The 13,122-nt window shown below is 34.9% G+C and overlaps 1 protein-coding gene across 1 annotated transcript in view; it reads left to right on the forward strand.

Annotated features, from left to right (window-relative positions):
- Positions 1-724: 724 nt before the first annotated feature.
- The window catches only part of LOC306868382 (carbohydrate sulfotransferase 8), a 43,790-nt gene continuing 31,392 nt past the window's right edge, over positions 725-13,122 (forward strand). Inside the window, exon 1 of the mRNA XM_079414490.1 lies at positions 725-1,037. The gene's annotated coding sequence lies outside the window, so the exon portion shown is untranslated. The remainder of the gene's footprint in view (positions 1,038-13,122) is intronic.

The following is a 13,122-nucleotide window of genomic DNA, read 5'->3' on the forward strand; positions in this document are numbered from 1 at the left end:
TTCACATATCATTAATGTACATTCAAATAGTTGTTTTAATGAAACTTTGATGTTTATATTTGAATGTATTTAAGATGATGTGTTATACAGTACTTCACATTGTATTGGTCATGCAAAACCATTTAGCTAAAAATGAAATGGAAAAATATAAATTAAATGCAAAAAGATAAAATACTCTGATCAAGCTTGGGCCTTTAAAATGTATTAATTTATTTGTAATATTAAATTATAAATTTGAAACAACTTTAATAATGTGATTTAATATGACTGGGTTGATTAGGCTATATGATAAATTTATTATGCATGGCAAGAAAATTAAGAAGATGAAAAGTAATATTCAAACAACATTCATAAATAAACTAATATGTTGAAACATTTAAATTAGAGAAAATTAAGAAACATGGCATTTTTTTTTTTTTAGAAGGGTGCATGGCAAAAATTGTGAAAACTAAAATAATTTTCTTAAAAGTGTGTGTGTGTGTGAGTTTAATGTTTTATCTAGTCTATTAAAACATGCATGGGGACATGAAAGCATAAGCAATGTCCCATTTAATGTCTGTTAATGATAGTTTTGAAAGTTACTGTTAGGCTACCCAATTGAGACATATGATGACCTCGCTAAATTAGTGGGACCCTGCCTTTGAATTCGATCTGAAATAAATTCTATCGTCTGTTACAAAACATGCCAAACTTGAGCTTCGCCAGACTTTGATGGGTTATTACAGAAGCTGTTGCTTGGCAATATCATCAGCAGCATCGGTGTCCCTAGAGAGCGCGCGAGAATAGAAGCACAGGACGCGCACGCCCAACACACAAGAGCACCGCGCGAGCGGTTCACATCTCTCCAAATATCGCTGCCAGCCGCTTTAAAGTTACACTCCGGCCGCAGATAGGCGTTTTATCGCGGGCTACGTTTTATTTACGTGCCATGTTTCAGTTACTAACTCGCTACTGAAATTTGAACCGTTGAATTCAGCCAGCCCAAACGAAGCGGAGCGCCTACAGCGGCACATTTGAGCCTTATGAAGATTGTTGAGGTAAGTGTTGCGTGTGCTAACGGTTTTATCGTGTTTATTCCTACAGGAAAGAGTAGAAATAGGCCAAAAAAATGGGCTTCAAAGAGGTAACAAAGTACAAATGTCCGAGTCTGGACTGCGGTGAGTGAGGAAATTGTGAGAAGAAGCGGAATCGCAGTCAGTATCGGTAGTTTGGGTGGCAATTACTTACATTGTTTGACTGTAGGGCAGTAATGTTGTTTCATTCGATGGGTTGTTGAAGTGGAAATGATGAATGTCACTTTAATGAGTTGAGCAAGTCGGCTTTCTAAGCATCTGTTGGACTGAAGTCTGACTCAGCCCGTCAGTGTTTTTAAATGATGCTTGTGTATTTATTTTCAATTGGATTAAAGGGATAGTTTGCCTAAATATTACAATTCTGTCTCCTTTAAAACTGTACATGACTTCCTTTTGCATTTGAAGCATCAGTCATTCACATTTAATCTTTTTCCTCCATAAAATTAAAGTGAATGGTGACTGCAAAGAAAATCTTTGAGAATGACAGTTGTCATTTTGGGGTGGACTGTCCCTTTAAGAGGATTTCGTTCTTATTCCAACATGCATTTCAATTCACTTTTGAAAGTTCTTTTGGAAAAAGAGCTTTAATTTTGTATTGCCCATCACAGTTGGAAACAAGCGCCATGTGTGCCGTTCTGTCTGTCCAACAGATGCCACATCCATCACTGTGATGTTCATGATATAACTCACACCTTTTCAGAGGTGTGCTTCACTGTCTCATACAGATGGCTTTTGAGGCAGAAAGAGACATTCCCCTTTTTCATTCCGTGTAGGACTCTGAAAGGGAAGATTTAAGAGATCTTCACTCTGATTCCTTTGAATTATTTCTCGGCAGGCTATAAATAGGATGGTGACATACCCCCACCAGCTTCTAGTTAAGAAATAGATGTGCTCAGAGGACAAGACCTTCTAGCACATGTTCTGTGAGTTTTCCAAAACGATAAACGAAGTAGTGGTTGATATTGAAACAATTTGACCTGGCACTTTGTATCATGTATGTGCATTTAGTCATACAACATCCTGAAAAGCTTTCACAAAAATAATTTGATAATTAAATTACTGCTGAAATTTTAAAATGCCTTTTGACTTTATTTACCCTTATTTTCATAAAAATAAATAAATAAAATCTAATTGGAAAAATTGTGAATGGGGCCATATTGGAGGATATAAAAGCATAAATGTGAAGCTCATTGTAAAAAAAATATTTTTTTGAAGTTGTTAGTAAAAAGATTATTGGACTATGTTTTACAAATAAAATTATATTTCAGTCTTTCTGCTTAAAAATTCATGTTTAATTAAATGTTACTTGTTTGTATTTATTTGTAAAATTTATTAGCAATTTCTTGGTGAAATTGGATTAAAAGTAAGCCCTACACCATTTTTATGTAGTTTTATAAAACACCTAAAAACAAATTCTGAAGTATTTGAGGTGGAAATTTGTTTAAACCATTTTATAGGCATTTTAAGGCTAAAGCATTACATTGTCATGGCAATAAAGTTGAAAAATTAAATATGACTTTACACAATGTTAGTAAGGAATTGTATTGCACTAATGTTAGCACATATTTTGTGTAGTGGCTATACTATTGAGTATTTGCTATTATGCATTAGGCTCCATTTACTTTAATTGCTGTCAATTAAGCTTAATTTGTACTGAACCCAAAATATTTCTTTAAAGTCACTTTATATGGCACATCTACCAAATGTATGTCTCTTTTAACAATTAAAAAAATATATATTTAAGTTGAATCTTTAATCTGGGTCATCAACTATTCACCCAGCGAGTGAATTATGAATGTCAGAGATCTTCTTTTCCACACAAGGGGATTTATTTGATTGGCTGCCGAACATTTGGTCATTATTGTATCACTTTGTGTAGTAACAGTTTCTTATTTATTCTACCCTAGTCTATACAGAGGCTTATTTTTACTTTCACTGCCAAAGAAACTGCCTATATTATAGCCTCCTTGATTCTGTGGAAATAATACTTGTGGGACAACTCATGCATCTTTTAGCGTTATACTAATGGATGTTTGCTGTTTGTGGAGGCCGCAGAGAGTCGTAACATTTTAAAACAACCACTTTAGAACAGAAATCACTTTGGTTTCTGTTTTGGCTGTACACTCGGTGCATTTAAGATGACGGGATCCTAGCTGTTTTCCATCATACATTGTAAATATGTTTGTGGTGCATACTTTTTGAATTGCCATTATCTTTTGCTGCTTAGTGTTTATTTGTAGACAATACATATTAACAACAGTAGTAGTCATCTGGCATATTATTTTAATCTGATGTTGATTTAGGTTCAATTCGGTGTCATTGCCATTGTTTATTAAAACAAATTAGCTGCACAATTAATTGGAATAAGGCCAAAATTGGAAAAAAATAATAATTTTATTTTACAGTGAAATATTACTTAGTAAGTAATAGTAATATATATTCTATTTTTATTTTTAATAATAATAATAATAATAATAATAATAACTTTTATTATTTTATATACATATTGATGTATAATCACACAATTTTGGCCAAATTGTGTAGCCCTAACACAACAAACCTAAATTTCTTAATTCAGGTTTAAATTTTTAATTTCTGATTTGTTTTTATCAGAATTTTTTTTTCTCCCCCAAATCGTGCAGCCCCTCTACAGACTTAAGTCTGTTACATTTTGTTCATCTGTAACATGGAGGTTATGAATTGTTATTAAAACCTCAAAGGGCTCTATGGACTGGTGCAAGTTATTGACTTCTGTAGTGCTACAGTAATTGAAAGACTTCACAGACATTTCTTTCTATGATGCATGTTGTATTCAAAAGTGGACTAGTAACTCAACAATATAGTATCAGTTTATTTTCTCAGAGCACTGCAGTAATTACATTAAGATAGCAGTTCAGTCCTGCTCGATGAGGTATCACTTTTATGTTTTGTAATAGCTGCAGAGAATCCAAACTGGAATTACACACATTCCCACACTAACACAAGTCTTCACCAGCTCTTCAGCCCCACACACCTCGCACCCACACAGTATTCCTCTGTGAGCCTCATGACAGACTCTTGCTGTCTGAATGTCAAGGACAAAATCAGAAAGCTCCGAGAGAAGGTAAAAAGACAAGTTCTCACTCTTTATGATTAGTCAGGCCCAGAGAGGATGAGGGGTTTGACATTCAAAAGATCTGCTCGTCACACTATCTGAATGGAATATAGACTGGTGACATAGGCGATGCAGGGTAAAGCTATGAAGACTGCTATGTGTAGATCTTCCAATGCATATCTTATATTTTTATTCTTAATTCATTTAAACACGCTCTATCAAATTTCTATATGGATACTTTAAATCCGTTGTGGGCCCTGTGTCTCACCTGATTGCTTGTTAACAGCAACATTGCCAAAAGTTGCCCATTGCTCAAAAACATTCGACGTGCATCATCAGGCTTTTGGTCGTCACGATCGCAGAAGACAACATGCAGGATCAACACTATTCATGTACCGCAGGGTAATTAAATTAATTTACATTTAACTAGTTTAACATGGAGAAGCACTTAAATGTAGACATTTGTTTATGTGTTTTTGACCTACACTGTACATGACGTGAGAACAGTTAGCTATTTAGGTTTGTACGTTAGCATGGACTTACTAACTTTAACGTTTGCTAGTTTTAGCCAGAGATCCCTTGCTGAAGCACAAGATGACATTAACGATCTGCTTGAGCAGATGAAAATTGTAACTTAATGAGAGTATGACGATCAGAAAATGAATGTTGAATAATAAACTAAATTCCATTGCATATCCTCTCAGGATACCTGTTTTACAAGTCCCCTAGGCACATCGTTTTTTCATTTTTGTAGCATAAACACAATCACTTTGATCTTACACTGTTTCTCTGTGGCGCTGAAACCTAAAGATGTCTGATTTCCGGTCCCCATGCAACTGATTCTCAACTGCCACTGGATCATCTGCGTTCGAGGGGAGGGGCTTACCGATAGGTCAATTGTTGATAAGGTCAAAAACTCTGTGGTGGGACAGACCAAAATCCCCAGGTAGGAATGTTTTTTGTGTTTAGTTAAGTTAATTTTATTTTTATAAAACGGCTTGAAACAATGAGATGTTAATAAAACTGAATACTTTTCATGCAAGCTTAGTTTTGTTAGATAACAGTCCTTCATACAAAGAAATGTGGTATTTGTGTTTCTAATGCAAAGTCATAGGACACCAAAGTGTGTGTCATTAGTGGAATGCACCTAAAATAGATTTCCTGCCATTTAGAACCATACATTCAGACGGCTGCATATAGCAGTACTCGCATTGCTTTTGCTAATTAATGAAGCAACTGAAGATCAAGCATAATGTAATATATTTTCCCCTGTCATAGCAACCCACATAAAGGATAAATACAAAACCCTCTCCTACCTACCACAGCAAAATGTGTTAATGCGTTAATCCGCAAATTGCACTCCTTTTGTTTATTTATTTAAAATTTGCTTTCATTTGTAAAATAATTTCAGCTCAGTTTTTCCTTTCTCACTGGTTAAGGTTGGGATTAGGGGTGAGGAACCTGACTTAAACCAGCAGTTACAGCATTATTCATGCAGGGGACAGTGAGCTTTGAACAGCATTAAGGAGAGGGGAAAGATGTGAAAAGTCTGGGAATGTTGTTTAAAGATTATCCTGAGTAAACATCTGTCTTTTGGAGAAGCGTGCCACTGCACAGTAATATTAGTGTGTAATTTATTTCCCTCCAGGACCAGAGCACCTCATGTGTAAGGGAGGTCAACATATGGTGCTGAGCTGTGTGTTTGTGTGTGCGTATGCATCTGTGTGTGTGAGAGGGAAAGAACTTGAGTTGTTAAAACACAATCGGTATTACGTTGTGAGCAAGCAGAGTGTGTTTTGCGTGTGTATCGGGTGAGTGCATGACAGTGTGTTCGCCCCAGTGCAGTGACTGATGTAATTTACACTGTCACAACATGAGGCCGGTCACAAGATGACAGGGGAGAGAGGGAGAGCAAGGCATAGTGATGACTGACCTGTCAGCACTGATCATTTGTGTGTCATGTGCAGCTTGGTAAGAGACGAGAACCTGTAGTGCTAGAACAGGACCTGGATGAGAGTTTCCTCTGGGTAATGGTCATATGTGTTGACCATGATTTGGCCAAGCAGGACATGTATTTGGATCAACATCAAACAAACATGGTAACTATCAAAGGAATAATTCACACATAAATGAACATTTGCTGAAGATTACTCCGCCTCAGTCCATCCAACATGAAGATGAGTTTCTTCATTGGAACAGATTTGTAGAAATTTAGCATTATATCACTTGCTCACCAATGGATCCTCTGCAGTGAATGGGAGGCGTCAGAATGAGTCGAAACAGCTAATAAAAACATCACAATAATCCACATGAATCCAGTCCATCAATTAACATCTTGTGTGGTGAAAAGCTGCATGTTTTTAATGAACAAATCCATCAAGATGTTACTAACTTTAAACTATTGCTTGTACTTAAAATGAGTCTTCTATCCTTAATATTTGTCTCTAGTGAAAAGGTTGTATTTACTGAATCAGGAGAGAAATATGCACAATTTCCAAGTGATAAAACCATCCAAAACTGTTGTAAACAAATATGTTGGTGGATTTTGATGTGAGTGGATAACAGGGGATGAATTGTTTTCACTGGAGGAAGCATTATTATGAATTATGAACAGACTTCTGTGTATTTTAGCCAGAAGTGACATTTCAAAGTTGAAATGTTGTAATGATGGATTTGTTTCTTACAATCATGCAGAATTTCACTTCATAGGACAATAATTGTTGTGCTGGATTTGTGTAATTTACTTGTGGATTATTGTGATGGTTTTTATCAGCTGTTTGGACTCTCGTTCTGACGGCACCCATTCAAACTGTTCAGGCTACAGTTGACTACTGGCCATTATTTGAAGTTGTCATGTGGTATTGTAAGACAGGATGAAGTCCTCTGAACCTGACTTTTGTTGAACTGATGCACTGGTCACTCTGATTGGAAATGAAATGAGGATGCTACCGATTGTACGTCACTAAGTGATGTAATGCTAAATTTCTCCACATCTGTTCTAATGAAGAAACCATTTCTTTAACCACCATTATATTTAGAGGGATATGATAACTAAAACCATGATTTTGTTCTAGGACCAACAAGGGAAAATGTCCTGCTTGAAAAAAATCACGATAAGGTCAATGGAAGGATAAAATAACCTGAGTGAGAGCAGTTGCAGACAGTAGCATCTGGAGACTTGCATGGGGCCGGTTACTATGGCAGTGAGTCTCTTAGGACATTTGGGAATATATACTCAGCAGGTTGCATCTTAGTCGAATTAGATGCCATACTTAATTTGATTCAAATGGAAAAAGGACCGTTAAAGATTTATAGTTTCATTAAAACATTTTATTAAGGATATGATATATGTAGCCTTCAAATGGAGTCAGAATTATCATATTTGCGAGATTGTATATATTTATTAATTTCAATTTCAGATGACGATGTGTCTGTGTGAAGCAGGGCAACAAACAAGTCTGTGGTAAATGTTAATGAATCATTTTGAAATGTATTGTCATATTCTGTGCTGTATTTAAATAATTCTAATGCCTTATGTATACATTAACTTATGGACAACAATTGTAAAGTTTCCTTTATGCAAAAAATAAATAAAAGGTTAAATACCATGCATAAATGATAGAATTAAAAATTATATAAAGTAAACAAAAAACATGAAAATGTAGAAGAATTCCATATTTATATATATTTTTTTCAGAAATGCATGACATTTTGTAATGAATTACTGAATAATGAATGCTTAAGGTTCCCACATAATGCATAATTTGTATTGGTGATTCACACCACACAGCACTCTAATCAATGATGAAAGATCATCTGTACCTCATGACAAGGCGTTTTGTTATAAACAGATCACCCTAAATCCCAGTTTAGTAATCACGTGGTGCAAGTAATTACTGATGGATGACAGCTATGGATTATAAAATATAGCCTACAATGAACTGTCTGCAAATACAATGCCAATGTGTTTGATATATGAATCCAAAATAGGTGGGCATAGATTTTAGAGACCCGATGAGATGAGAAAGAAATTGAGGAGATTTTTGAGATTCATGCTCTTTTTTTTTTACAGATTATTCAGTATATCCATGCGGAATGCGGCTGATGGATGAGGGTTCTGTGTACACACAGGACCAGGTTTAACCTCCCTCTCTGTCCTTCCTTTGATCCCCAAGTAATCACGGCCCTTCTTCCATCATGTTCTAGCAGCAGTTTGCTTAATGAAAAAATGCTGTGATCTGTAAATGAAAAGGCTTTGGCTGGTCTCTAATCATTAATCCACACAGGTTAATATCACAGATGCCTGGGAATCAATACAGTTCTTCCCAAGCAGAGCAAGATTTTATTCAGGAATTATTATTATTATTTTTTTTTTTTACTGAATATCCAGAATATAGTGATTCCCCACCTTTTTTGATATATTACATAACCCCATAATTCACCGGCAAAACTGTGCTCCTTTTAATATTGATTTTGAACAGTGTATCTATTGTTTTATTTATCCTAATCAAATTTTTTAAGTGTGGCTCAGGTGTCCATATACTTTTCATCCACACAAATAGGTATCTTTTTCTGCTTAAAAAGTGACTTAAAATATTAATTAATTGCAAAAAGTAATTGGTATTGTTGTTAAATAGAATTTGTATAATTGGCTTATTTATTATATTTTATAAAATAGTACAGTCACTACTACAACTACTACTACTAATAATAATAATAATTGTTAGTAGTAGTGTTAATATATGTATGATTAATAACAACAATAATGATGATGATTATAAAAATAAATATGACAAAGGTAAGCTTTTATGGTCATCAAAATATTAAAATATTTTATGTAAACCGATATATAAACAAGTGTATAAAATATTATTAGGAACAATAGCAACAGCAATAATAATTATAATATTAACATAGTTAATTATTCTGATTTATTATTATATCTCCCCACCGGGCAGGGACACCGGCAAGGGATAGAAGTATCGCTTTTTATTTTAGTTTTTTCATTTATATGTTTATTATTGAAATGTTGTTATGCATGTCAATTTTATTTAATTTCTTTATTTTCTTAAATATGTGGGTATATAGTATTTATAGAGTTGTAACTTTTAGTTTTAGTTACTACTTATTTGTAAGTCGCTTTGGACAAAAGTGTCTGCTAAATGACAAAAGTAAGTAAAGTAAGTATATCTGTTTATTAGTTTATATCTGTTTATATTAAAGTAGTTATTTCTTTTTATAGGTTTAATACCCCTTGGTGTACACACACCGCTGGTTTGGAATCACTATCCTAAAACCCTGTATGATTGGAAAGTATGAGCCGTGAGTCATGCATGCCGCAGTATCATTTTTATTCGGTGTGAGAGAATCACTATAATGAGACATCTTTCATTCACTCCAGTAATACCTAAGGAAGTGGGCTGGAGAATATTTCAAGGATAAGCTATCTTCTCCTTTGATGTAACGTATAGAAGATAAATGCGCAAGTGGGCATGAAAGCAGATTTTTGATAGTCAAGTTAATAATGCAAAGGAGTCCCATATCTCATTTATATAAAGATCAATTGATTTCTGTCTGTGCGGCAAGAGTGATTTATTTCACCATTTCGATATGATTAGGGAGGAAACGTTATTGTAAAATCAAGTCATTTGGGTAAGCGTACTGTGGAGATTCTTCACATTTAATTTACATTCACATTACATTTCAGTAGAAAAGACCCAATCTATGTAAAATTCTGATTCAGCTTTTCTTTTTCTTTTTTTTAGCAGATCTGCTATTGTTATGATTCAGACTGTACATTTAGCCATGCTTAAAGACTTAGCCATGCTGAGACTCTTTTTGATGATCAGTAATTATATTGTAGGTAGGTTAGGACTGATTTTAATTACATATAGAAAAACTTTATTGAATTTACTAATCATATAATTTATCACAGGTAGCAAATTGTGTTTAGTCTCTCTGTGGTTATTGAAATTACTGGACAAATCCCAGTCCTGCTGTGCCAGTTCTCTGAACAAAACTACCTGAGCACAGAGAATCATCAAATGATTTTACCTCGGAAAGGGAATTAATATTCAAAAAAGCTTGTGGAGATAATCTCAGTGTAATCTTATTAAAAAAAGCAGCGTTTATGTTGACAAATCAATGCAATATGTTGCTGTGTTTGAATGATGTAAACTGGATCAATGTTTTTAATCATTTCTAATTTCAGAGTACTGATTCAACAGGGTAAGAATTGCAAAAGTGAGGTATAATATTCAGAGCAATGATGAATGTGTGTTCGGCAAGGAAGGACGTGGAGTGGGAGTGGGGAAGAGAGACAGTGGGGAGCTTACAGTGGTATTGATTTGCCAGTATGTCCTCCATCTGTCACTGTAATGAATGTTAATGTGACACTACACAGCATACAGAAGCTTGGATTAGATACATCAGTATAGTTTAAGAGTCAATGCTCTTTTGAACTTACCTTTACTAGGAACTAATCTTTTGCAGAACTCAATTTGCTGTCCATGTTTCATCTACACAACCTTGCATCTTTTGTAATTAACAGCTGTCCAGACAAATGAGACAAATTTGATGTTGTCTGTTTATGTAAATACACAGATTTAATTTATGATGGGTAATTGCGCACATCTGGTCTTTGCCAGTCTGTGATGTGGTTACAACTTCCAAATTTCCATCAAACTGCAATCAAACATGATTGAAACCAGCCACTGTGCTGTACCAGAATTACTATACCCAGTTATTAGCATTATCATGTGACTTCAGACTTGACAGGACAATCCAAATGGACCCTATTTACTTTCTTTATACGTGTTCCTGGTCTAATTGCATCATGCATGTTTAGAGAAATATTTGATTTGTGATCTTTCATCAGAATGTAATAACCTGCTCTGCCTCTGAAATTACTTTTCTTTTTGACTCACTTTACTTAACCCTTAATTTTAGACTGGAAAAAAAAGTGTTGAATTTTTAAAAATCGCTACGTCATCGGAATGGTATGAAACTTGGTAACTTTTATGGCAGTTGCTATGAGATCACAAAAAACAAATTGTGGACTAGATTCGAAAAAGCTAAATGGCAGTAAAAAAAGAGTCACTTGTTCACAATCAAATGTGACCGCCATTGGAAATGAATGGGAAATACGCAAAAATATGAAAACACAGATTTTTTTGTGTGTAAAATCTACAAATCATTCACGATGCAGAAAAAGAGTGCACAGCAATAAAGGTCTGACACTCTAAAATATCAAGAGTGCAAAATAGACGCACTCCGCCCACCCCCCACAGACACACATATATGAATTAGTGTAACTGTAACACAAAGCATGTTTCTGCAAATGCATGAAATAAAATCAGTAATTCGGCCAAACATGCAGTCAAAAAACACAGACACCAAGTAAGGGGTTACACTCTAAAACATCAAGAGTACAAAACAGACACACACACTCAAATACACACTCACAGAAGCACACACACAACACACTATTATCCACACAAAAATTAACTGGTGTGGCTGTAACAATATGGCAAAATTGAGCCAGAACACTCAAATAAGAGGTTGAAATGATCTCTGGGGGCTGTTCCATAAAAGACGCTAAGAAAAGCGGGGATTAAAGCCCAAAACCTGACTTGAAATAACCTAACAAATCAATCGGGACTAAAGCGGTTCCATAAACGACAATTCAAGTTCACGCAATCTGACTAATGCTATCCAGGTTCAGTGAGTCAGGATAATGTGACGTACACGCTTATTCTGAAGCAGCCCTTAATGTCGATCATGGATCAAATCGATCCACCATAGCAAACAGCGAATATTTGTGCTGTTTAACGCATTTGAAACATTGTGTTTTCCTCAGTGCATAACTGATACGTCACAGGTATATTTTTTACATCTGTAAATGTCAGAAAGCCATGCAAATATATCCATTTAGCTGTCAGGAGTGGGCGAGGCTTATGCGAGAGAACGAGCGCTGCGGCGCGCATGCGCGCTACACAGACAGAGCAGAATAGAACACTAGCGCAAGAATTCTGAATAAAATATACATTCTGCTAAAATATTTGTTGTTGGACATTAAATGTGACGCATAGAATTTTAATTTCCTACATATAAGTGTATTTTTATGATGGCAGCAACTGTTAATCACTAGCTCAAATGAGTTAAATGTGTGTTCCTCTTATCTGTTAAAATGTACTCTGATTTCTATTATAAACTTACATTTTTAATTCAGTGATTTTAACTTTTGATTGTGTTTTTATGCTTTAAAGAGCCATTTTAGATTGTAATGTTTTAATGTTCTAATAACCATAAAAGGTACAGCTGTCATAAAATCAGAGAGAAAGGCTGCATGGCTAGAAACTTCTGATCAACTGCATGCACAAGTAGCAACTATGTTAAAATGTCATTCGCCTACATTTTGGGCACAATACATTAAATACAGTTGGTTGTAGCCTATTTTTTATTTATTTGATTAAGGTGTATTTTCTGTATACTTTTTTATTTTTGGACCGATAATAAATTCAACTGACTGTATGTGAGAGAGTCAGTGGTAATATGGATGCGTTCCTATTGGTCAGTGTTAGAGGAGCTCAGCTTAGCCTGACAGTTAGCCTGCTCCGGACCAGGTTAGTTTGCCAGCATAAGTTGCCACAGTGACTGAGCTTGAGCTATGGTAATTTTGCTTTCAGAAACCAAATCAAGTGAAAATAAGTCAGAATTACTGAAATAAGCCTGGCTTATTTGGTAAACTTGTTTTATGGAACAGGCCCCTGATAAAGCATTCCTGTTAATTTTTGTTGAATTTTGATGTTATGTGTGACAAAATGCCGTTCTCTGTGTTCAGTTCAGGTTTGACTGTAGTAAAATTAATGCAAAAACATTTAAAACAAAAAAAATCTAAACCTTTACAAAAAGTTGTCTTTGAGAATATCTAAATATATATCCAGATCCACAACT

Source organism: Barbus barbus, assembly GCF_936440315.1.
Source record: "Barbus barbus genome assembly, chromosome: 50".
Taxonomy (NCBI): domain Eukaryota; kingdom Metazoa; phylum Chordata; class Actinopteri; order Cypriniformes; family Cyprinidae; genus Barbus; species Barbus barbus.